General features: G+C 41.7%; 3 long non-coding RNA genes and 1 pseudogene across 3 annotated transcripts; 2 read left to right on the top strand and 2 right to left on the bottom strand.

Moving 5' to 3' along the window:
* On the bottom strand, nt 351-734 carry Gm16418 (predicted pseudogene 16418; annotated as a pseudogene).
* Nucleotides 1,513-10,691, top strand: Gm39694. The gene is made up of 3 exons (XR_865712.1): nt 1,513-1,654; nt 6,208-6,297; nt 10,636-10,691. It is a non-coding gene; the product is annotated as a predicted gene, 39694 (long non-coding RNA).
* A 512-nt stretch (nt 10,692-11,203) lies between these two features.
* Nucleotides 11,204-12,214, top strand: Gm51768. Its single transcript, XR_003948886.1, has 2 exons — nt 11,204-11,235; nt 12,015-12,214. It is a non-coding gene; the product is annotated as a predicted gene, 51768 (long non-coding RNA).
* Nucleotides 12,215-17,086: 4,872 nt separating this feature from the next.
* Gm33354 (predicted gene, 33354) lies at nt 17,087-24,323 on the bottom strand. Its single transcript, NR_151518.1, has 3 exons — nt 24,039-24,323; nt 22,218-22,301; nt 17,087-17,990 (listed from the first exon to the last, which is right to left on the bottom strand). It is a non-coding gene; the product is annotated as a predicted gene, 33354 (long non-coding RNA).
* Between the last annotated feature and the right edge of the window lie 1,787 nt (nt 24,324-26,110).

Here is a 26,110-nt window from a genome sequence, read left to right on the forward strand (position 1 = left end):
GTCCTTTCTTTAACTCCTCCATTGGGGTCTCGTGCTCAGTCCAATGGTTGGCTGTGAGCATCTGCCTCTAGTTGTCAGGCTCTGGCAGAGCCTCTCAGGAGACAGCTATATCAGGCTCCTGTCAGCAAGCACTTCTTGGCATCCACAATAATGTCTGGGTTTGGTGTCTGTAAATACGATGGATGCCCAGGTGAGGAGTCTCTGGATGGCCTTTCCTTCAGTCTCTGTTCCACACTTTGTCTCCCTACTTCCTCCCTTGAGTATTTTGTTCCCCCTTCTGAGAAGGACTGGAGCATCCACACCAAGATCTTTCTTCTTCTTGAGCTTCATGTGGTCTGTGAATTTTTTTTTCCAAGGCATAAGAATAAGGTTTAATGCTGCACCTATCAAGGCAGCCCTAGTGTCTGTCAACGCGGAAGCTCCCTGAGCGGTGCAGACCTCTCCAGTGTCCAGCTTCCTCAGTGTCCTCCACAGGACTACGCTGTGTCTGAGGCCTCGGCACATGGTACCATCGAGGCCTGTGGTGGGGGAGGGGCTGCCTAATCGTCCTTCTTAAACTTGCCGTTGATGTAAGGCACCCAGTCCAGGATCAGCTGCCAGTCCGTGGCCCACACCAGTCCCACAGCACCCACAGTGCCCCACATGCCGGCTGTGGGAATCCAGTTTCTGGCCAGTTCCCGGTAGCGCGGGCCTAGAAACCTGCTCAGCATCGCTGCAGGGTCTCAATACTGGTCTGTGAATTTTATCTTGGGTATTCCGAGCTTTTGGGCTAATATTTACTTATCGGTGAGTACATACCATGTGTGTTCTTTTGTGATTGGGTTACCTCACTCAGGATGACATTTTCTAGTTCCATCCATTTGCCTGTGAATTTCATGAAGTCATTGTTTTTAATAGCTGAGAAGTACTGCATTGTGTAAATGTACCACATTTTCTGTATCCATTCCTCTGTTGAGGGACATCTGGGTTGTTCCCAGCTTCTGGCTATTATAAATAATGCTGCTATGGATATAGTGGAGCATGTGTCCTTGTTATATGTTGGAGCATCTTCTGGGTATTTGCCCAGGAGTGGTATAGCTGGGTTTGCAGGTAGTACTATGTCCAATTTTCTGAGGAACTGCCTGGCTGATTTCCAGAGTGGTTGTACCAGCTTGCAATTCCACCAACAATGGAGGAGTGTTCCCCTTTCTCCACATCCTCACCAGCATCTGCTGTCACCTGAGTTTTTGATCTTAGCCATTCTGACTGGTGTAAGGTGGAATCTCAGGATTGTTTTGATTTACGTTTCCCTGATGACTAAGGATGTTGAACATTTCTTTAGGTGCTTCTCAGACCTTGTTATTTGTAATCCCCCCACCTCTAAGTAAATTAAAAGTGGGATTATTAAGAATAACAAGGGTATTATTCATAAAATGTATAGTACTTATATTACAAGGACTTTGGGCTTTAGAATCAAGTACATCAAAGCTCTTGATTATATAAACTAATGAATTTTTCTTTAAAAGCAAGAGCCTGCAAAATCCCATGATCATCAAGAGGAACACATCTTCCCCACAGAAGCAGAAGCACAGTATGCCTAGTGTGAAAGCCCCACGCCAAAGAGCACTGAGTGTCTTTACCAACCCTTGGTCTGCACAGGACTCAGGAGAGCCAGGTGAGGAGGGACAGGTGGAACAGGTGGCATGTGGTGTGAACTTGAGCACAGAGTGTAAATAAGTAGAAATAAGAGGAGGAGTTGATGAATTAGTCTCTGATTATCCTTCAATCAGATCTGTGAAAAGGGTCTGTGGTTAGAGGGCCTAAGACAGAAGGTGATGTCTGTGAGCTCCGAGGAGAACTTCAGGAGAAGTTCAGGAAAAGAGGCCATGCAGTGTGGATAGTTACGGTTACACCTCATAGAAACTTCAGAACATTTAAGAGCTTAACTAATAATAACATAGCCTAGTGTTATAGAACTCTGTCCCCTGGGTATGACGTGGTCACGACTCCTGAAGTCAGGGCAACTTTGATTACTGTGCCAGACCCTCACAACATTAGGCTTGTTAACATTTCATTGTGGTAGGGTCATATGAGGCCCCACAACTCTGGAGATACGTAAGTGGTTAACAGTTGGGAGGGAGAGGAGCCATTTTGTAATGAGATCAACCTACAAGTTGCCCCTGATCCCTAAGAAACCCTAATAAACTCACTGGACCATCAAGCTAGGTTTGCATAAAATTGTTTTCTTTTTCAAAAATTTATTTATTATATAAAATTTTCTAATTTATATAGTTTTCTATATTTAATTGTGTGTAAGAGTGTGCATTTGTGTGAGTGTTAGCATGTGTGAGTGAGACTGTATGTGTATGTTCCTGTGTTTGTGTGTGAGTTTGTGTATGTGTGTATGTTTGTATGTGTGTGATTGAGTCTGTTTGTGTTTATGTGATTTTGTGTGTTTGTGTGATGTTTGTATGTTTGTGTATGTGTGTGAGTGTGTTTGTGTGTGTCTTCTGCATATGTGCCCCAATGTGCATGCAGAGGCCAGAGGACAACTTACATGAGTTCATTTTCTCTTTCTACTATGTGGCTCCCTAATATTGAACTCCAGTCTTTAAGCTTGGCAGCAAGCATGTTTCCTTGCTGCTCTGTCTTACTGATCCTTGGGTGGAATCAGTTCTTTGGTTGGTTGTGTTCTTGTCTGCAGTGAAAAAAGCATTTGTCTCTATGGAGTGATATCATAAGCCCGTGATCCATTGTGAAACCCACTAGCAATGTTGGGATAGGAAAATAAAATGAATGATGGGTGGATTCTATTGTAGCTCAATTGTTCTCATCATGGCATCTATTTTCCATTAATAATGGATTAGTTCAGTGAATTCTCAGAAGCTGCACAGCAATATTGTTATCTTTGAGAGGAAAAAATAGAAGATAAGGTCAAACCCCAGAGAGAAATATGCCTTCTGAGAATTCTGAGCCTCTTGGTGACTGAGCTTTTTCAGGGCATTGATGTGGTGGTGCTAAGAAGGCTGCTAATGGGTACCTCAGCACCCAAAGGTGTGAACTCACTGAGGTCACAAGCAGTACAGCAGCAGTGGCATAGCAGACAACCCATGCCAGCTTCTCATTTCTCCTGTCCCACCTCCCCCTGCCTCATAAGATGGCTTTGCTATAACTAGTAGATTCAACAAACTTAAAGGCACAGATAATCAGACCACTATTACATTTAACGTACTTTAAAAAAACCTTTAAATTCTTTGTGAATTTCACATCACACACCCCAACCCCACTCATCTCTGTAGAGTGAATATCTTGTGATTGTATGGATGTATCACTTGTATCCATACATATTAAAAAGTATGGCCTATGGCTTAGGCTGAAAATAGAAGGTGGGCCACTCAGAAGGAGAAAGAATTCTGGAATAGAGCCAGGCACGGTAAGATCATCCTGGGAAGTTGTGAGGAGATGGATACATAGTACCTGAGCACAGGAAACCAGCCACATGGCAGAATTGAAGTTAAAACAAATGCATTAATTTATGATTCTAGTCAGAAGAGAGCCTTTCTATATGGCCAAGGTATTTGTAAATATATCTTGATTTTGAGTTTTATTTCTGAGAGCATGAGGCTGGCAGGAAGAACCAGGTCTAACTATAACACATCTCCCCATCTCTTCATATCTGCTCTCCCCCAAAACAAAACAAAATCTTGCTGTGGAAGCTGCTGTATGTCAGGTGTGTTATACAGTATACCCTATTTGTCCAAATAGCTTACTTGCAAATGTTCATGGCAATGAGTCACTGGTCTGGTTCAAGGCCTCTGGCTTCTGCTACTCTATCAATACTGGATCCTCACCAGGGACTCCTTCTGGATATCCTGTTGTTGCTCTGCGTCATGAAGAACTTGCAGCTTTGGATCTGCAGGACTGGACTCTTTAAATTCTCCAACAGTTTGTAGATGGCGTAGATGTTGGTGTGAGCCAACTCACAGCCCTGGTTCTGGGTCTGGGTGGGTTTGGGGCTGAGCTGGTCAGCTCACTAGCTCTCCTGCACCTGAGCCACCAGGGCTGGTCCTTCCACTTTGTCCAGGTGTGGGGCAGGGACAGATCTCCTGCTCTCATGTCCTGGGGCCAGTTCACCTGCATGCCACAGGTGTGTGTGTGTATTTTTCAGGGAGTGTTTAATATACTTTATTTAATTTTTAATTTTTAATAAGTAGTTTGACAAGTGTGGTTCATCAGTTGGCTTTTATGAGTTGGCAAACCACTGGGGCCAGAATCAGGTGCTGGATATTTATAGGAAAAATGCGTTTGGAGTTATCTAATGTGAATAGGTTTTTAAAGAAAGGAAATAAGTGTCTTTTATTTAGCCACGTAAGATTGAAGAAAACTTATACAATCTAGTTCCATTAAACTCGTTAGGTTAGTGAAAAACTCCTTAAGAACTATCACTGTCTTTATTTCCCCCCACCTCCGCCAGCCCCAAGCCTTGTTGAATAGTTGTTTTGGAAAAGATAGTTTTGTTGATATCTATCTATCTATCTATCTATCTATCTATCTATCTATCTATCTATTCTAATTTTTCATACATTTACAATTTACACACACACATTCACACACACACTCACACACACACTCACACTCTCACACATACACACACACACGCTCACACACACTCACACACACTCATACACATACACTCACACACACACACTCACACACTCACACACTCACACACACACACTCTCACACACTCACACTCACACACACACATACACACACACACACACACACACACACACACACACACACCATTTTAAGGATGCAAATGGTTTTGCATAGCTTCTTTACCTTTCTGCCTTTTCTTCATGCTTGAGAAGGAACTAAGCCAAGGACCAGGCTGATTTGGCTTCCAAGTTTACAACTGTTCGACCACATTCTAAAACTTAAGTTTTCTCCCCAGGACAATAAGGACACATTTATCATAAAGTGGTTTCCTTTTGTATTGGGAGGTGGAGAGACCAGCAGAACAGAAGGCTGTAAGTTGGCAGGTGAGGCTGTGTCTGTGTATGAGTAATCTTTGAATTCACTCTTCCAATGAAGTGACTGACGCTCACTGGGTTTGAGGAACGTATTTCCCTCACTCTGCTCTGTCCTCCAGCTTGTGGGCAGGGACAGAAAATAAACAGTTAATATAGGGCACAGAGCTGAAATTAATTAGGAATTTATAGATTAATCTCCTGTTTCGGTTTTTAATCATTTGTTTGAGAATTATTTATTTTACTCGATGCATATGAATGTTCTGACTGCATGATGTATGTGCACCATAAGCATTCGTGTTAGAGCGCCTGGAAATGAGCTTACAGATGGCCGTGAGTCACTGAGTGGGATCTGGGAGTCAAACCTGGGTCTTCTGCAAGAGCAACAAGTGTGCTTAACCTCTGAGCCCTCTTTCCAGTTCCCCACCTCATGCTTCTGATGCCACAGTAGAGAGCTCTTCTGGCCACCACGAGGTCCTTAAAATGTGAATGCAACTAAACCCTTTGTCCCTTGCTTGTCAGAGCAACAAGAAAGCTAATTTAACAGATCATGAAATCCCTTGTTTTAAGAAAGAGGCAAATGAGGCTTAGAGTTAGTTTCTCAGTAGGTTCATGGTAAAATGGGTATCTTGGTCTGCAGTGATGCAATGTGGCATCTTCTCCTGATACACCAGATATTCTGTAGGGTCTTGGAATGATGGTGGGATGAAGAAAGGAAACCATACCTGGAATAACAATTTAGCAAGGACCGTCTGCTTCCTCCTCAGAACACAAGGTCTGAGGTCATTAACTCACTAATGAAGAGCTTGCCACTCCCTTCCAGGGGTGGTGCTACCTCAGATCTCAGAGTTGGCCTCTGCTACTAGCACACTGAGCATCCAGCAGGAGCAGGACCTAGACCTGTGTTAATGGGAGGGACTTCATACCATTAGTTAGGTCTATGTATAACACCGAAGCCTGGACCCCATATTCATCATGGAGTGGCTGTATCAACAAAAGGCTCAATGGGGAAGGAACCTGGACATTGTGTGAGTGTGTGTGTGTGTGTGTGTGTGTGTGTGTGTGTGTGTGTGTGGTGTGTGAGAGAGAGTGGGGGGGCTGTTGTTGGGCATCAGTGTGAAGCATGGGGCTCTTTGTGGCAATTTTAATAAATTCATCTACTCGTCTTATGCTCTTTTGGTTTCTAATCTTGTAGTTTTGCTTTTCCTGGGATCCAGATCATCCAGTTAATCCACTGTCTACAGCACAGGAACCCAGGCAGATTCTATTTCTCCTTCCATACAAGGTAAACAGCTCATAGGTCTGCCTACCAGGAGTAATTAATTCCCAGACAAACTATCTTGGGGCTAGGGCCAAGATCTCTCCCTCTATCAGGGGGATGTACCTGTCATTCATGAGGTAAACTGAATGACAGACGTCAATGCAGCAGACTCAGGGTGACTCTGAGATGGAGGACATGCCACTTACTTGTATCCTTTTGACATTCCTAGGTTAGATTTAACTGCTTGATTTTTCTTGTATAGGAAGTTAGTTCTGTGTTCTGATCATCGTCGCTCAGTGAGTGTGACTGTCCTTGGCTTGTTTAGGGTAGTTTCTGTGCCATATCCAGAATATACTGTTTTCATAGCAGACAGCAGAGATGCTAGAGGCTTGGAGAACCAGGCACGCACATTTAGAATGGCTAGTTAGTCAAAATTCGTTCATTCTACTTGCTTCCATTATCCAAAGCAAGTCACCTGGTCAAGGTGGTAATTGTGATGTAATCAGTATTATTATTCTTGTTGTTACTATTATTTATTATTATTATTTATTAATTGCCACATGCAGTTTCTAGGCAAAAACCACAATTCATGAGATAAGTCAAATTATTTCAGCTGCCAGCGGCTATTTTTTTTTTTTATTTGTAAAGTACATTTGTTATAGTCTCTCATTTGCCACGTGGTGATTAGAACTTAGCTTTTTACCATGCCATGGTATAAAGTGGACATCCACAAGGAGGAAGAGCAGTAGAGGGGTTACAAAGGAACATGACAGACTGGATGGAGAAAAGAGCCCATGAGGCCTTAACACTACACCAGGAACTAAGCTACTGAAGAAATCTTGGAGCAGGGCAGGTAGGTGGTCTTCCTCAGGGAAGAGTACAGTAGTTGTCCAGTGCCAAATGATCAGCTCTGAAAATGTATGTACAGATAACATTATACAGACTGACCAGAGTATACCTAGGAATATATATATATATATATATATATGCATATATGCATGCAGTAACAAATAGTGAAAAAAGAGGGTATGAATTTGAAGGAGAATGGGGAAGGACTATATGACAGGGTTTAGAGAGAGGAAATGGAATAGAAAATGTAATCAAATTATAATCTCAAAAAAGAAAAATAGGGGCTATTAAAAAAAAAGCAACTCACCAGGTCAAGTTGGTAACTGGGTATGTAATCAGTTACTATTGTTGTTGTAATTACCACAAGCAGTTTCTAGGCAAAAAAAAATAAAAAAATAAAAAAAACCCACCTTTTTACAGGGGGTGGGGTGGGGGTGGGGCATGGGCGGGGCAGGGACAGATAGGTTGCAACAATGTTGCAACCCACACATTTCCCCAAGCTTTCTTTATCCCTTTTCCCATCATCTTTTTCTCTGATACCTACTGTCTACAGTGTACAATTTACTGTGTAGTTATAAAGTTTTTATACTATTTGATTTAAGTATGTCTCTGTCTTCCCAGTAAACTGAAAATATGATCCATTATAGTTCCCTAAAAAATTTAGCACAGCACTAAAAATATTTAAGTTCTTTGATGTAACAACTAAATGATTGATAACACTTATATAATATAATCAAAGCCACAAATTTCATCTGCAACTGCATGATACCTGCAGCTGTGGGTAGGAAACCTTTGCCTATTATTATTTTATTTATGTGAGAAACTGCCGTTTTTGTTTTGTTTGATTTTCTTGAGAGGGTCTTATAGCCCAGGCTGTCCTTGAACTCATGGCCTTCCTCAACCCTGCCTCCAGTAATCTGGCTTTTGCATGCACATCACTATGCCCTGAGTGAATTTGTTCAGAGAGCAGTTAGTTCTTGGGAGACGAAAGAAGACTCACTGTGTGTTCAGCACATATGTGTGACATGCCTAAAGACACCCCTCCTTCACAGAGTTTGTGTAAATCCTGTGGGGCTTTCTAATCAGAGAAAAGACTCAGATATGATCTCAGCTTTGGGAAATGACACAGTGGGAAGGCTACCACAAGCGTACACTATATTGTTCTGGCATGACACTAGGATGGAAAGTTAGCTTAGATTTAGCTACCAGGTGTCAACATAATATATTCAAACTTGGCACTTGCTAAAACCTCCCAGTGATAAGTCACCACCTGGGGCTGTGTTTTCTTCTTTTCTCTTGTAAAGTGCATTCCCGAGAGACTAGCTTTTCCATAGAGTCATTAGAACTCAGCTTTCTAATTTGCTAACTTGCAAAACAACCTGTATCTAGAGGCCAATCTCTAGCTGACTTCTGGTCGAGACAGTCAGTTCAGGAGCGCCTTAACTGCTCTGTTGTCTTATGACCACAGTAGGTATGTAAGCTCCCGGGTGGGGGGAAGGTGAGACCTTGGAGACCATGAAAGAGGACTCTGGAGCGTGCAGATCAGTCTGACTTGCCCACTGACCTTCAATGGTGACAGAGGAAAAATGAATTTGCTTCCCTTCTCCTGGTCCTCTCATTTCATAACTGACACCTACATTTGCATCCACATAAATAAACATACTTTACGAGCTAGGATCAGATGTGAGGAAGTAATGTAATATTTGCCTGAGTCTGGGCTAATTTAGTAATCAACTTAATATAGCAATTTCTTGAACCACCCATTTCTGCAAATTTCCTAGTTTCGTTTCTTTCATGGCTGAATGAAATCCTATTGAATATGTGCCATATTTTTATTATTCATTTATCTGAAAACTATAATTTCTGAGGTTTGATCTGGCTTTCCCTTCCTCACTGTATGGAGCTTGGGTAATTTAGCAACAGAAAGACTTGGGATTGAACCCGGGCCTCTCACTACTTACTAGCTGCAGGACTTCAGGTGAATTACAGTTTTTCTGTCTGCAAAATGGGGCAATACCAATTTAACTACGATGGCATACCTGGTCAATGGCATAAGTGAAAAGCTGTCTGTAACTCTGCTTCCGTGTGCACCCTTATCGATGATGGTGTAACCTTGCAATGATGGCGGTCTGATAGCCCCTTTAGTACTCACACCAATTACTTTCCTGGACAGGCCAGTCTTCTCACTGATCTCAAACGTGGTTTCCTCATTTACACCCTTAGATAGTGAAGGACTAGGAACACATCAAGGAAACGAATGTCCTTTCCTCAGTTTCCATTTACGAACATTCCACCTTCTCTTGCTGGTCTTCTAAAGCATGGCTTTTGCTTTCATCATCGTGTATCCTAATGTTTTATGGGTATATATATATTGATTGTAGTCAAGATGAATTCCACAGGATAGCAGATTATGTCATGGACTTTAACTGAATACCCCAAATGAATCTAACATACTACTAGGCATGTGGAGATTGAAAATATTTAAGTATTTGAACAAAAACTAACTCAAATAATGTATGACATGCACATACTCTCTCTCTCTCTCTCTCTCTCTCTCTCTCTCTCTCTCTCTCACACACACACACACACACTTATATGTATTGTTCTAGTTAGTTTTAATGATCAACTTGAAAGCCTAGAGTTGTCAGAGAGAAAGGCCTTGATTGAGGAATTGCCTAGATTAGATTGCCCTGTGGGCATATCTGTGGAGGATTGTCTGGGTGTTTGCCTGCTTGTATGTCTTTATGCCACATGTGTGTCCAATGCCCACAGAAACAAGAAGAGGGGATTGGACTAGAATTATAGACAGTTGTGAGCTGACATGTGGGTTCTGAGAACTGAACCCAGAAAGAACAGCCATGTTCTTAACTGCTGACCATCTACCCCGGATGGTTACTCTGGACCCCACCTTGATTATTAATTGATGTATAAGGACCTAGCCCACTATGGGTGGCATCATCCCTAGGCAAGTAGTTCTGGACCATATAAGGAAGCTAGGTAAACATGAGCCCGTGAACTAGTGAACCAGAGAACAGCCAGCAAACAGTGTTCCTCCATGATTCCTGCCATGGGGCTTGAACCTCCAAGTTCCTGCCATGAGTTCCTGCTCTGACTTCCCCAAATGATGGATGATGATGACCTGGAAGTATAAACCAAATAAACCTTCTCTTCCACACGTTGCTTTTGGTCAGAGTGACCACAGCAACAGAAAGAAAACTAGACCATATATAGATCATTTTTCTTTCTTTTCTATGTATTTATTTATCTCTTTTATCATGGTTCCAGTCAGGGTTTCACTCTAAAGCCCAGTCATCCTGGAATTCACAGTGTAGCCCAGGCTGGCCTTAGACTCCTAATGATTCTCCTGCCTTATCCCTTCAGATGTAATCACCTGGCTTGTATAATGCTTTCTTTAAAGAATTTGAGGGTCTTTTTTTTGGCATTAGAAAACACCCAGCTATCTCTTACTAAGCTTTTTGAGATGTCCACCCTGACTGTACTAATCTCGATTAGTTCCCCTTTCAGCCAGGATCACTGCATATCTGCGAACACAGACACTGAGAAGCAGCAAGGGCCACCTCTCTGCTGGCCACAGCTAATGATGCTTACTGATGTGGAACTGCCCAGAGCAATTCTACAGTGCAGAGGTACAGGCTAGCCTTAGCTACCTACTGCGTGCCCCTGTGCATGTCACTGACACTAATCTTCCTTCTCTTCTCAGGCTCCAGAGAATGAATCTTTTCTCATAATTGTGAGTTGCGTGAGATATTGTGAGATATTTCTTTAGGATCCTATGGTCAGGAATATTTGAACAATCCTGGGATATTCCAATATCCACGGGTGTGCCGTAGGATGTCACAGACACCACTATCTGTGTGCCCCAACTGTGAGGACCAAGTGAGCCATTGTTACCTCACCCTCAGAGGAAAGGGGAACAGCTACACAAAGAAGAAGAAGTTAGAGAAGTTAGAGAAAGGACTGAAGGAACTGAAGGGGTTTGCAACTCCATAGGAAGAACAACAATATCAACCAACCTGACACCCCAGAGCTTCCAGGGACTAAACCACCAACCAAGGAGTACACATGAAGGGACCCATGGTTCCAGCTGCATAGGTATGTAGCAGAGGATGGGCTTGTTGGGCATCAATGGGAGGAGAAGCCCTTGGTCTTGTGAAGGCTTGATGCCCCAGTGTAGGGAAATTTGAGGACGGGGAGGCAGGAGTGGATGGGTGGGTGGAGGCACACTCTCATAGAAGTAGGGGAGGGGAGATGGGATGAGGGTTTGGAGGATAACATTTGAAATGTAAATAAATATCTAATAAAAAAAAGAAATTTCTGAACTTAAAAAGCCACAGTGCAGTAATACATTAGTAACACACCCATTTTCTCTTAATTTTTGCAACATCTCTCTCTTATTCTCTTTTTCTTCAAAGTTTTATATCTCTTAGAACATTTAAGTGTGGCTACACACTGATTTAAATTGAATGACTTTTATTGCTTTCTGTTTCAAAACTTTGTCCAATATTAAAAACAAGGCATTGCCATTTGCATAAAGTCAATACCACTAGTATTTATGTTAACTGTTTCAAAATAAAATTTTCTCCAAATATCATGCCTTGGCATAACAGATTTTTGGGTAGGTAGAAACAACAGAAGGGACCAACCTCTCTCTAAATTATATATATATATACACACACACACATATATATACATATATATATATATAAATGTTTTTATTATATTTATTTTTTTATTATTTTAAAACACACACACACACACTGTGGTTTGTACATGTATTCTCTTCTCAACAACTCAGGTATTACCATGTGATAATGTTCAGAAGTGATACTTTTATGGGTTGATTAAAGCCATATTATCTTTTCTCTAATGAGTGGGACTAAAGCCAATGGGAAAGACACTTCACATAGCATTTGTCTGGTTGGACCTTCTGCCTTCCACCATCTAAAGGCACATCAAGGTATCATCTTGGAAATGGGACTGGTCACCTCCAGGTTATTGAATCTGTCTGTGTCTTGACTTCAGACTTCACAGCCTTCAGAACTGTAATAAATAAAACTCTGCTATTTATACATTTTTAAAGCCTGTGGTAATTCTGTTTTAGAAGTGTGGGCTAAAGCAATAGAAGTATGATAGTCTGTAGTCATTGCGTTCTATAACCCGTGAGCTGGGTATGTCACCGATGCTTTCCCACAGTGCACATAGCTCATCCTATAGACTTCGTTGTCTGAGGTCTTAGTTTTGCATACATGTGGAGGGATTAATAGAAGAATTGCTAGGCTCTGTGGTCAGGCAGCTCTGTTCAGAGTGCCGACTTTACCTCTTACTAAAAGCCTTGGCTTTCCTTTTATTAAAAAAAGTGAAATTAGCAGTTCCTATCTATTGCATGGTTGTGAGGACAAAATGAAATATCCACGCAAAATGTTCAGCACAGGGCTTGCCACCTCTGCCAGTAATTATTAGGAACATTACATTAGTATGTCTTTGTCTCTCCTTTCAGATAATGTGTCTAACAGTTTGGTGATGCATATTCTATTCATCTTCTCTATAATTATTCTGCCCTTTCCTGACTTTTGTCCATTAAGCAAATTTTTTTTTTGATATTCCATTTTCTCTTCGCTGTCATGTTTTGGTCAAATAGTCCTACATTATTATTTTAGTAATTACAGTTGAGATCACAAATTATACCCTTGAGTTTTTACAGTTTATCATTTGTGTGAACATGTGTTGTGCATGTGTATGTATTCATTTTTTAATGTGTGTGTGCACATGCGCACACATGTATGTGTATTTATGTACAGGTCCAAATTTGATGTTCAATGTCTTTCTCTATTGCTTTTTGTTTTGTTTATTGAGGAAGTCTCTTCCTGAACGTGGATCTCACCAATTCTGTGTATTCTAGGCAGCCAGCTTGCTCCAGGCACCCTGTCTCTACCTTCTTCGTGCTGGGAGTGCTGCCTGCTAATGGGTCCTAAGGATGTGACCTCTGGTGCACATACACGCACAGCATCATTTTGTCCACTGAGCCTTCTCCAGCTCCATTTACCTTAAAGTAGACATCTGTCACATTCCAAACAAAGTAATCATCCTATAGTAGTTTAATCTATGCCTTTCCACATTGTGTGTTCTTCCTGTATCTCACTTCAACCCAATGTATCAATGCCACAAGAAATAGTTATCCTAACCACTTTCTACAGTGTATTAATTATTGATTGAGGCTGCGATGAAATTTCATGACTTAAGAAAGGAAATGTCATTAATTTTGGCTTCCAGTTCCAGAGGATGAGAGTCTGTCATGGTGAGGAGGCATGACACCAAGCATCAGACATAGTGACAGGAGCAGGGAGCTGGGGGATCATGTCTCCAGTCACAAACAACAGAACACAGAGAGAACTGTAAGTAGAACAAGGCTGTAAATTCTCAGAGGTCACCAGTAACAGACTTTCTCCAGCAAGGCTCTATCTCAAGATTCCATAATCTCCCCAAACAGGGCAACCAAGTGGGGACCCAGTGTTTAAATGCACCCACCTCTTGTGGACATTTCTCATTCAAACCATCACAGACTTCAGTCAGAACAGCATAAGGAAACATCAAATTCAGAGAAAATACTGGAATCTAGCTGTTTCCTCATCAAGCCAGACATTAATGGGTTCTGCCAAAATGTAAACCAGTGCTAATCTTTTCATTAAAATTTCTTTGTTCTGAACAGAGAAATATTTTCTGAGAAGTTATTTATGCCAACATACATTGCATGATTATTTTAAATGAGCAAGGGCTGTAAAATCTTTAAAAATCTTCATTTAGTTTGCAGTTATAGCAAATTTCCATAGGCATAAATCACAGGAAAAAAATGGTTCTTTTATAGTCTTTGACAGCTTCAGAAACATGAAAGTCATGTTTCACTGGTATTTAAAATGAAAGGGGGAGATGTTGTCATTTAAAAGATGGCTAAAAGTTCAGATTAGTTTTTAATGTCATTTATATACTTTATATAATAGGTAGATTTTCTTTGTGCAATGAGTTGCTATATAATTCGTTTTGTAAGAAACATTAGTCATTAGAGATAGCATCTGAGGAGTATGTTTAAATATTAATAGCAAATCACTGCACAACAAACAAATCAAGGCTAGAAAGGAAATAAACTAATCTTCTACATTTAAAACAAAAGAGCCAAATAGACTCACTACACCCATTAGCAAATTCCCAAAGGCAGAAACTTGGGCTTAGATGACTGCAGAGCAGGAAATGCTAAGACGGGATGTGTTTTATATAAAATGAGCCTCTGTGCTTATTGAGTGGAAATCTGGGTCATTAAAAAACGTTTTACTGATTGTAATTGTTGCAATGGTAGAAGCAGAGGCAGAAATGAAGAATTCTCATTGTAAATATTCATGCCATCCTGTGTTGTGTGCAGTGCAAATACGCCAACTGCTCTCATCTGATCTGTAAAACTGTGTTCCAGTCAGAGAATGCTAATGGGAGCAGCACCTTAAATTGCAGCTCAAAGGGCTCTCTTACATTCCAGGAGTGCCACAACTGTTATCTCTGTCCTGGAGAGTCATGGATTAATAATGACCAAATGATAGGGAAGGTTTTAATCTTCCTTTACTGCAATGCCATAAAGTACCAACACACTTATGATGCAAACCTTTAGTTCCACATTTAAAGAGATAAGTTACTCTACTCTTAAGATTACATTTTTAAAAAAATTTAATTATGTGTTTGAGTCTGTATGCCTTGTGAGTGCAGGTGCCTGCAGAAGCCAGAAGCCAGAAGAGGGCATCAGAGTCACTGGACCTGGAGTGACAGGCTGTTGTGAGTCACCTGATGTGGGTGCCCGGGAGTACGACCTCCTAACTGCTGAACCATCTCCTTAGCCTGTAGTTTAAGATTTTAAAAATCATGTGTGTTTGTGTGTGTGTGTGTGTGTGTGTGTGTGTGTGTGTGTTGCAGTGAGTGTAGAGGTCAGAGCAAAACTTCTGGGAGTCTGTTTTCTCTTCTACCATGTAGGTCCTGGGATAAAGCTTGGGTTGTCAGGCTTAGCAGTGGGCGTTTGACCCATGGAATCATCTTGTTGGCCCCACTTTTACTTTTTTGAGTGTACCAAAAAACAGATTTTGGGTGACTTTGTGAATGTAATTTACCTAGAATTACCAAAAACCTTTGAAAAAAATGCACATGTTAAGCTCATTTTTCACTGGGGCATAATGCAATTAAGTCTAAATAAGGGATAAGTGTGTTTCACTGCTAAGTAATTGGTAAGAGTCAGAAACAAAGACTTGAGAAAACAAACCACTTCATTGGATGGCAGCATGAGTATTGAAAAATGACTAGTCATAGAGGATTGTGTGGCCAGAGACAATAAATTTAGCCAATTAAGTGATTTTCCCCATTTCTACCATCTGGAAACTATTTACCACTGATTAGGTAGGAAGGATATTATACAACTTGAATTAAGTTTTATCAAATACATGAGGTATTGCCCTTCTGTTTTTATAACTAAAGAAACTGAAGCTCAGTGTGTTTGCATAGCTTATCCAAGGGATCTGCTCAGATGGGTTGAGCAAACTTAGATTCTATAACTCCTTTCTAGTAACATTGTTATTAATAGAAATTACTCACACAGCTCTGTGAGAGCAAGCGTCTGAAGTATTAACTACAAGCCAGGGAAGATGCATGGGTGTGTGGTCCTCAGCTGGTGGGACAAGAAGTGGTCAGATGAAGTTCATGTATTCAGTGTAGCATTCTCTCTGTAAACAGTAATAGAACCCACAAAGGAGAGGGCTATTTTTAAATAAATATGTAGATGACGCTCTGGCTATATAAACTGAAATTTATTGAAATAATCATCAGATTTTTAGGGGTTTTGGCCATATTTTCACATTTGTTACTGGATGTATAATTAACATCATCTAGAAGAACTGGAAGTTTTATTTAAAATGACATTTATATTTTTGGATGGTTAGTGACAACTATTTTGAATTATTTCCTAGTCTTTGGGCATATTCTAAGATTGGGTTGTGAGTTCTTTGTTGTCTCAGCATCCCTTGAATACTTTCACTGAGTGAGCCTTAGGTAAATGTGCATGAAGGGCTACGGGCTGGAAACACAAAGATGACGCTTCACTCTCTCCTGTTGGTAATTAAGTAGGTATTTTACTGTCTCATAGTTGCCAGAGGGAGAAGAGAAGTATGCCCTGGAAAAAGGGCTTATGTTATCTCAATTCTATCAATGCAAGCAAGCCAAGAGGGGAAGGGATTTAAAACAGCTAGCTTCATCATATGCATGGTTAATATGCAGAGAGAAAGATGCATACATGCTTACTAGTCAACTCACTTTTTCCATTCTTATACAGCCTAGGGGATAGCACCACCCAGAGTGGCCTGGGTTTTCCCACATTAACATAATCAAGAAATCCCCCACAGACAGGCCAACAGGCCAGCCTGATCTAGGCAATCCTACATTGAGACTTTCATCTCTGGTGATTTTTACATTATGTCAAATTGACAATTAAAAGGAACCAAAGTAGGAACATAGGTCTAAAAAAGCAAGTATCTGGCTTGAAAGAAGTTCTGAAAGAAGAAATTTTGAGCTACCTGGTGGATAGCCTGACTGCTGAGAGGCTCCCATATTGTAAAGACACTCAAACCATACGGAAGAACTGCAGGCTGCACAGAGAGACAAAACAAAGAACATTGTTGTTGCTCCAGCCACCATCTAACTGCAATCTAATGACAAATGCCAGCCAGAACCTTCTTTGGAATAAGGAGAGATAATACAATTTTTCCAGGTACTCAGCCCTGGGTTGATTTATTATGTAATAGTAGCTAATTCACATACACATTGCTCATTTTTCAAATCTTGAATTATTTGTTTATGTTTTATCCACTGGACTAAAATGAAAACCACTTAGAATATTTTTTGGTTTTGTGTCTTTTTCTTCTGTCTTTGTTTTTTATTGCACCTGAAGAGACGGTTCCACATAGAGACCTGTTGGGTGCTGCACATAAACATGCTTATTGACTTGACATCTATATGTCATGAGTGACTAGCTGACTTCTATTCCTGATTTAAGGCTGACATGATGATTCTCTGTTATTGTAAGAACATGATGTAAGGTTGGAAGATTCTGGCTTAATCCCTATACAGTTGTGAGTCATAGTGGCTCCTGAGGCCAAACTACTCAATGCATTAGTTTTATTGCTCCTGAAATGATAGACTGGTATTAAAGTTTGTCATCATGTGAGGGTTATGGTACAGGATAGTGCCTGGTACACATATTAACTATCTCATGCTTATAAAACATGAATAGGCTCTTTGGCAGAGATGGGAAAGGCACAAATTCAAGTTAAGTCCAATGAAAGGGTTGTTTTCTTTAGGCACACAGGAGTCCAGCTAGGACTCATTTGAGGTTTTCAATGTTGTGGTGACAGAGTATGGTGTCATTATGGTGTACGTGACAAAGGACCAATCGTTCTGAGTGGTCAGTTTGGAGAAGAAGGCTTTTAAGGAAATAATTGTGGTGAACAACAGCTCTAGAATTCCGTAGTCTCTGATTGGGTGATACCTGCTCTCCAGCAGGGCAATAGAAAGGAGAGGACATAGAGGTGGAAGGGGACATGTAGGAAAGTGTCACCTTTTCCCTTGCTCTTGTTTCCTGCCAGTATGAGGTTAGGAGCTTCTGCCTTTAACATTGGCGCCATGTTGTTCTTCTGCCTCATCAGAGTCAGTGGAGCTGAAGACCATGGGCTGAAACATCTGAGACCATGAGGTGGCAGTATTATTTACACTGGATCTTTTGCCTTTTTGAAGCAGCCGTGTCCCCTCTGAGCACAGGGAATGCTGTAGGTCTACAAGCACAGTTAGAAGTTTGCTCACTTGTCAGTTTTGCCTAAGTGAGTGCACACTATTTTTTTTTTCACACTAGGTTTTTTTTTTTTTTTCTTCAACATTGTATTTTTGAGATTCTCCTTGTGGCTGGCTAAAATTGTATTTTCTAATTACCATGTTTTTTTTTTTTTTGTAGTTGTATTTTTTTACCTTAGGGTGGTTAGTCTTTAACACCATTTAAGCAAATATAATAACATTGTTTTATTTATTCTTTGAGAATTTTATACATGAGGAGGATATATTTTTATCATGCCTTCGGACATCCTCTGTCTTTTCTTGGTCCAGGCTTGCCTACAACTCGCAGAGATCCGGCTGTCCCTGCTTCCTGAGTGCTGGGATTAAAAGCATATGTAGCATGCCTGTCACATCCATCTTTTATTTTTGAGACGGGGTTTTTCAATGGCCTGGAGCTTGACAAGTAGTCCAGGCTGTCTGGACAGCTCTTCCTAAGGATCGACTTGAGTAACTCCTGGGATTGCAAGCATATACCACCATTTCTGATCCACAGAGAAAATTCCAGGCCAGCATAGACTACACAGTGAAGTTCTAGCCCCCAAAAAATATTTCTAAAAAATGGAGAATGCCCGAGAAATGACACCCAAAGAAGTCCTCCGGACTCCATATACATACATGTTCACAAAATAGCATATGTGCACATGAATACACAAACATACATGCACGTAAGTCTTAGTTCCCAATGCTTTTAAGGCAAGCACTTTTCCAAGGAGTCATGCCCCTATGCTATACTAAAAATTGGTAATGTTATGAACCCTTTAAACAGACTTTTGAGACAGGAGATATCTTGGGAGAGGACACAGAAGGCTTGGGATAGTTATGTGAGATAGCAGGCACACTTAAAAACAAACCCGGAGGCAGTGGGCTAGGATTTAGGCTTTTCTCTTTCCTGAGTTCTAGCTGTGTGACCTTAGGTTAATGAAGGAACCGTTTACTCTGGGTACTGTGGGTGGGCTCGAGTGTACATAGGTCCTCATAAAGCTCACCGTTTCCCCTCAACACAAAGTCACAGGACTTTGTGGGTAATTGACCCACGGTAGGAGATAGAATTCATATTTCCTTCTGTAACCCTACAGGGAGTAAACTGCACTCTGACACAGGGAAATTTTCCTCTCCTTGAGTTATAACACTTTATTTCTTTTAAGTTTAATGTGGGTGTGCAACAATTCCCAGTAAGAAGATGGGTTTTGTTCTATTTTCCCTCTGGGAACACTGAAGAGACAAAACTCTTAACCCTCTGCTTTCCCAGCCTGGCTTCTCCCAGGCTGTGCATAGTAGTTCCCGTCAGTGTGGGCCTCCAAAGTAGAAAACAAAAGATGCCAGAGCGGCATGCTGCCTCAGGAGCTCAGGGTGTGGTCATGGATGAAACCCTGTGACAGGACTGTTCCATCCCGATCTCAGTGTCTGTTTTGGGACTTGGTTGGTCAGATTGGCCTATACCCCTGGGGCACATCCTGATGCTGTGGCAGACATGAGGAAGCTATTTTCATGGAATCTCAATGCTGTTTGTTTCTTTAGACTGGCACTTACAAGGACTGCCAAAGTTGGAGATGAACAATTTTAATCTTTTAAACTAGTGTGTCCATAATTCCTATAAAAATTTCTTGGGTTTGAAGTGATCAATGGTGTCTTGGGATTTAAGAGTAATTAATGGTGCCCAGCAGGGAACACCATCAACACAGAAGAACTTTAATTGCTGCATATAAAGGCACTTGAATATATAATTGAACTAAAGCCCAGGGGGATTACTCCCACAAATGAGAGGACAAGTCTGAAGGTATGGGTTTGTGACTTGGATTTCAGGGATAAATCTACTTTTATAAAACTTGGGTGGGAGGAGATGCGGGAGAAGTACAGAAGGTCAGGAATTTGAAAGTAGGTGTGGCAGTGGGGGAAGGGAAACTGAGGGTAACCACTAGGAAGTCCCAGATGCCAGGGACCCAAGAGGTTCCCAGGACCCAACAGGGAGGACATTGGCAGAAATATCCAACAAAGGGGAGATAGAACCTGTAGAGATCATATCCAGTAGATAGGCACAGTCCCCAGTTGAGGGATGGGACCACCCACCCACCTCAAAAATATTAATCCAGAGTTCCTGCTGTCAAAAGGAAATGCAGGGACAAAGAGTGGAACAGAAACGGAAGGAAAGGCCATCCAGAGACTACCCCACCTAGGGATCCATCCCATCAGTTGACACCAAACTCAGACACTATTGCTAATGCCAAGAAGTGGTTGCTGACAGGAGCCTGATAAAACTGTCCCCTGAGAGGCTCTGCCAGAGCCTGACCAATACAGATGTGGATGTACACAGCCAAACATTAAACTGAGCATGCGGACCCCAATGGGGAAGTTAGGGCAAGGACTGAAGGAGCTGAAGCTCATAGGAAGAACAATATCGACCTACCAGACCGCCCCCCACCCCCCACAGCTCCCAAGGTCTAAACCACCAATCAAAGAGTGCTCAGGGGCTATTCATGGCTCCAGCTGGATATGTAGCAGGGGATTGCCTTATCGGGCATCACTGTGAGGGGAGCCCCTTGGTCCTGTGGAGCCTTGATGACCCAGGATAGGGTAACACTGGGGCTCTGAGGCAGGAGTGGGTGGGTGGGGGAACATCCTCATAGAGGCAGGGGGAGGGAGGAGGAGAAAGAGGGCTTATGGAGGGGAAACTGGGAAGGGGGGGTTAACATTTGAAATGTAAATAAATAAAATAACCAATAAAAAAACCCACAAAAACTTGGATCCTTGATTGTGAGAGCAGAAATATGGAAAAGACAAAAAGTACAAGCAAATTATGGCCAAGATAGGACAGACATGATTTTGTAGTTTGAGAGTGGATTCGTTATCCTAAGACTATTTATTCATTCAAAAACTGTTATAAATAGACTCATTCTTAGAGTTGTTTGAGGTTCATGACAGGTACAGAGATCTCCACATATTTCTTACCCCTATACACTGCAAATCTCCACGGATATCAAAATCTCCTTCCAGACATATTGGATTTACATGTGAAACGGATGGGCCACTATTCAACTCTGGAAGTTAAAATTCAAGTGTCAACTTATTGTGGCTATTGCATGCAGTGCAGCGAGCGCCGCAGCTGCTGTGGAAATTGCACGGGACCTGCTTTCCAGGGAACAGTGGTTCTTGATATTTCACCAGTGATGTGTAAGATAAAATATACGGAGGTGCCAATGCTTTAATTGCTCACTCATCATGTGACTATCAAGACATGTAACTATCAAGAAAAATGAACAGTTGGCTTCTTGTCACTCATATCTAGAATAAACTTTGGGTTGCACACACACACACACACACACACACACACACAAAGCATGCTCACAATTTGTAATATTTTTATTACTGTATTTCTTTCTGTTGTTTGAAACATTCTGTGGCACCACATGAAACCGAAAAGGTTTTCAAAGGCTAGGGATGCCATCAATAGGACAAAATGGCAGCCTACAGACTGGAAAAAGATCTTCACCAGCCCTAAACCCAACAGAGGACAAATATCCAAAATATTTAAAGAACTCAAGAAATTAGACATCAACAAACCAAATAACCCAATTAAAAAGTGGAGTACAGATCTAAACAGACAATTCTCAACAGAGGAATCTCAAATGTTTGAGAAGCACGTAAAGAAATGTTCAACGTCATCAGGGAAATACAGATCAAAACAAATCTGAGATTCCAACTTATATCTGCCAAAATGGCTAAGATAAAAAACTCAAGTGACAGCACAATGCCGGCAAGGGTATAGAACAAGGGGAACACCCTTTCATTGCTGGTGTGAGTGCAAACTTGTGCAACTATGTTAGAAGTCAATTTGGCAGTTTCTCAAAAAATTGGGAATAGTTCTATCTCAAGACTCAGCTATACCACTCCTTGGTATATACCCAAAGGATGCCCCACTATACCACAGGGACACTTGCTCAACTATGTTCACAGAAGCTTTATTCATAATACCCAGTAACTGGAAACCACCTAGACTTCCCTCAATTGAAGAATGGATAAAGAAAATGTGGTACATCTATACAATGGAATACTACTCAACTATTTAAAACAAAGACATCATGAATTTTGCAGGCAAATGGATGGAACTTGAGAATATCATCCTGAGTGGGGTAACCCAGACCCAGAAAGGGACATATTACTGAAACCTGGCATACCTGTCTTCTGAGAGGCTCATCCAGCAGTAGATGGACATGGATGCAGAGACCCATAACTAAACATCAGATGGAGCTTAGAGTGTCCTGTGGAAGAGTTACATATAGAATTAGGTAAACTGGAGGGGACAAGGATACCACAAGATGACCTACAGAGTCAACAAACTTGGGCCTATGGTGGCTCGTGGAGACTGAACCATCAACCAAAGAGCATGCAGGGGCTGGACCTAATCCCTTTCATTTGTAGCATATGTACAACTTGGTCTTCATGTGGAATCTCTAACAACTGTAGCAGGGGCTGACTCTGACTGCTGCCCAGCATTTGATTCCCTTCCCTCACCTAGACTGCCTGGTTGGGCCTCAGTGGGAGAGGAGGTGCTTAGTCTTGACGAGACTGTCCCAGGTTGGGGTGGTACCCTAGAAGGGCTTCCCCTTCTCTGAGGAGAAGGGAAGGGACTAATGGGGGGAGGGATTTATAAGGACAGTGTTGGGAGGAGAGACAGGAGGGCACTTCAATTGGGATATAATGTGAATAAAAATATATTATAAATTGGATGGATCACAGGGCCCCCAATGGAGGAGCTAGAGAAAGTACCCAAGGAGCTGGGGGTATCTGCAACCCTATAGGTGGAACAACAATAACCAGTCCCTACCACCCCCCAGAGCTCGTGTCTCTAGCTGCATATGTATCAGAAGATAGCCTAGTCGGCCATCAGTGGAAAGAGAGACCCATTGGTCGTGCAAACTTTATATGCGCCAGTACAGGGGAACACCAGGGCCAAGAAGTGGGAGTGGGTGGGGGAGGGTGTGGGGGACTTTTGGGATAGCATTGGAAATGTAAATGAAATAAATGCCTAATTAAAAAAGAAAAAATATATTATAAAAATAAAATATTTGACATATTTTCAACTTAATTTTTGATAAGTGGTTGCCTTTATCAGACAATTTTGGGCATTTATATTTCCCCTGGATTATTAGTTATGATTTCAAATATACTTATAGATGACCTTAGTTTACAATACTAGTTGTATAACTTGGCATTTTTTTTCTGTTTCTATTCTTACTATTCTATTCTATTCTATTCTATTCTATTCTATTCTATTCTATTCATGTTCTTTCAATTTTATGTGTGTATAAGGGTATCTTATTCTTAGAACATTCAATATTCTGTTGACTGGTCAACATGATAAGATCAGGAGACTCTGGAGCACTTCACCTTAAAATGGGACAGGTATCTCACACCCTGTCTTAGTCAGGGTTTCTATTCCTGCACAAACATCATGACCAAGAAGCAAGTTGGGGAGGAAAGGGTTTATTCAGCTTACACTTCCATATTGCTGTTCATCACCAAAGGAAGTTAGGATTGGAACTCAAGCAGGTCAGGAAGCAGAAGCTGATGCAGAGGCCATGGAGAGATGTCACTTACTGGCTGGTTTCCCCTGGCTTGCTCAAGACTACCAGCCCAGGGATGGCACCACCCACAATGGGCTCTCCCCTGATCGCCAATTGAGAAAATGCTTTACAGCTCGATCTCATGGAGACATTTCCTCACCAGAAGCTCCTTTCTCTGTGATAACTCCAACCTGTGTCAAGTTGACACACAAAACTAGCCAGTACAATTGACCCCTTGTCAACTTGACACACAAACACATCACTATTAAGCCTCAACCCTTAGTTTCTTATTCGTCCCCAAGATCTAAATAACTTTAAAAGTTCCACAGTTTTTACATATGACAAGTTCAATCGCTTTAAAATATCCAGTATATTTTAAAATTCAAAGTCTTTTAAAAACTCAAGTATCTTAACTGGGCTCCACTAAAATACCTTCTTACTCCAAGATGGAAAATTTTCAGGGCACCGTCACAATCAAAAGCAAAATCTAACTCCAACCATCCAATGTCTGGGATCCATTCATGATCTTCTAGGCTCCTCCAAGGGCTTGGGTCACTTCTCCAACCCTGCCCTTTTTAGCACACACCTTGTCTTCTAGGCCCCAGTTACTTGTACTCCACTGCTGCTGCTGTTCTTGGTGGTCATCTCATGGTACTGGCATCTCCAAAACACTGCCGTCTTCCACTGTAACTAGGCTTCATCAGTAGCCTCTCATAGGCTCTCTGCATGGTGCCAAGCCTCTATTCCTTTGTATGGCCCCTTCAATCTTGGGCCATCAATTGCAACTGAGGCTGCACCTTCACCAATGGCCTTCCATGGCCTCTCACAGTGCCGAGTCTCAGCTGCTCTTCATGATCTCTTCATGCCTTCAAAACCAGTACCACCTGGGTGACTCTTACACATTACCAAGTCCTGCTGCAGCACGAGGTACAACCTTGGCTATCTCTGGAACACTGCCTCTTTGCTCTCAGAAGACACTTCCCAGAAGATCTCACCTCAGTGATGCTGGTCTCTTCTTAATCACTGCTAATTTCTTAGCTCCAGCTAACCAGCATCAAGAGTCCCAGTAATGCATAGTTTTCACTTTAGTATTTATGGTATCTTGTTAATCACAGCTGATTCTTCAGCCCCAGCTAACCAGAACCACAGAATCTTCACAATCAAAATAGCAACTGCTCTGATAAGAGTCTTTAATCTTCCCTCTGAAATTTCACAAGCCAGGCTTCTGTCTTCTACACTGTTCTCAATATTATCTTCCAAGCTCCTACACAACATCCTACAGACCTCTTAACGCCAAATGGCTCTTCTAGCCCAAAGTTCCAAAGTCCTTCCACAGTCCTCCCCAAAACACGGTCAGGTTGTCACAGGAATACCCCACTATGCCGGTACCAATTTGTCTTAGTCAGGGTTTCTATTCCTGCACAAATATCATGACCAAGAAGCAAGTTGGGGAGGAAAGGGTTTATTCAGCTTACATTTGCAAATTGCTGTTCATCACCAAAAGAAGTCAGGACTGGAACTCAAGCAGGTCAGGAAGCAGGAGCTGATGCAGAGGCCATGGAGAGATATTACTTACTGGCTTGCTTCCCTGGCTTGCTCAGCTTGCTTTTTTTTTTTTAAATTATTTTATTGGGTATTTTATTTCATTTACATTTCCAATGCTATCCCAAAAGTCCCCCACACGCTCCCCCACCCACTCCCCCACCCACCCACTCCCACTTCTTTGCCCTGGTGTTCCCCTGTACTGAGGCATATAAAGTTTGCACGACCAATGGGCCTCTCTTTCCACTGATGGACAACTAGGCCATCTTCTGATACATATGCAGCTAGAGACACGAGCTCCGGGGGTTACTGGTTAGTTCATATTGTTGTTCCACCTATAGGATTGCAGACCCCTTTAGCTCCTTGGGTACTTTCTCTAGCTCCTCCATTGGGGGCCCTGTGATCCATCCAATAGCTGACTGTGAGCATCCACTTCTGTGTTTGCTAGGCCCCGGCATAGCCTCACAAGAGACAGCTATATCTGGGTTCTTTCAGCAAAATCTTGCTAGCGTATGCAATGGTGTCAGCGTTTGGAAGCTGATTATGGGATGGACCCCCGGATATGTCAGTCTCTAGATGGTCCATCCTTTCGTCACAGCTCCAAACTTTGTCTCTGTAACTCCTTCCATGGGTGTTTTGTTCCCAATTCTAAGAAGGGGCAAAGTGTCCACACTTTGGTCTTCGTTCTTCTTGAGTTTCATGTGATTAGCAAATTGTATCTTATATCTTGGTTATCCTAAGTTTCTGGGCTAATATCCACTTATCAGTGAGTACATAGTGTGTGAGTTCCTTTGTGATTGGGTTACCTCACTCAGGATGATGCCCTCCAGGTCCATCCATTTGCCTAGAAATTTCATAAATTCATTCTTTTTAATAGCTGAGTAGTATTCCATTGTGTAAATGTACTACATTTTCTGTATTCATTAAGAAGAGACCAGCATCGTTGAGGTGACATCTTCTGG

This window comes from Mus musculus, chromosome 1 (genome assembly GCF_000001635.26).
Source record: "Mus musculus strain C57BL/6J chromosome 1, GRCm38.p6 C57BL/6J".
Taxonomy (NCBI): Eukaryota; Metazoa; Chordata; class Mammalia; order Rodentia; family Muridae; genus Mus; species Mus musculus.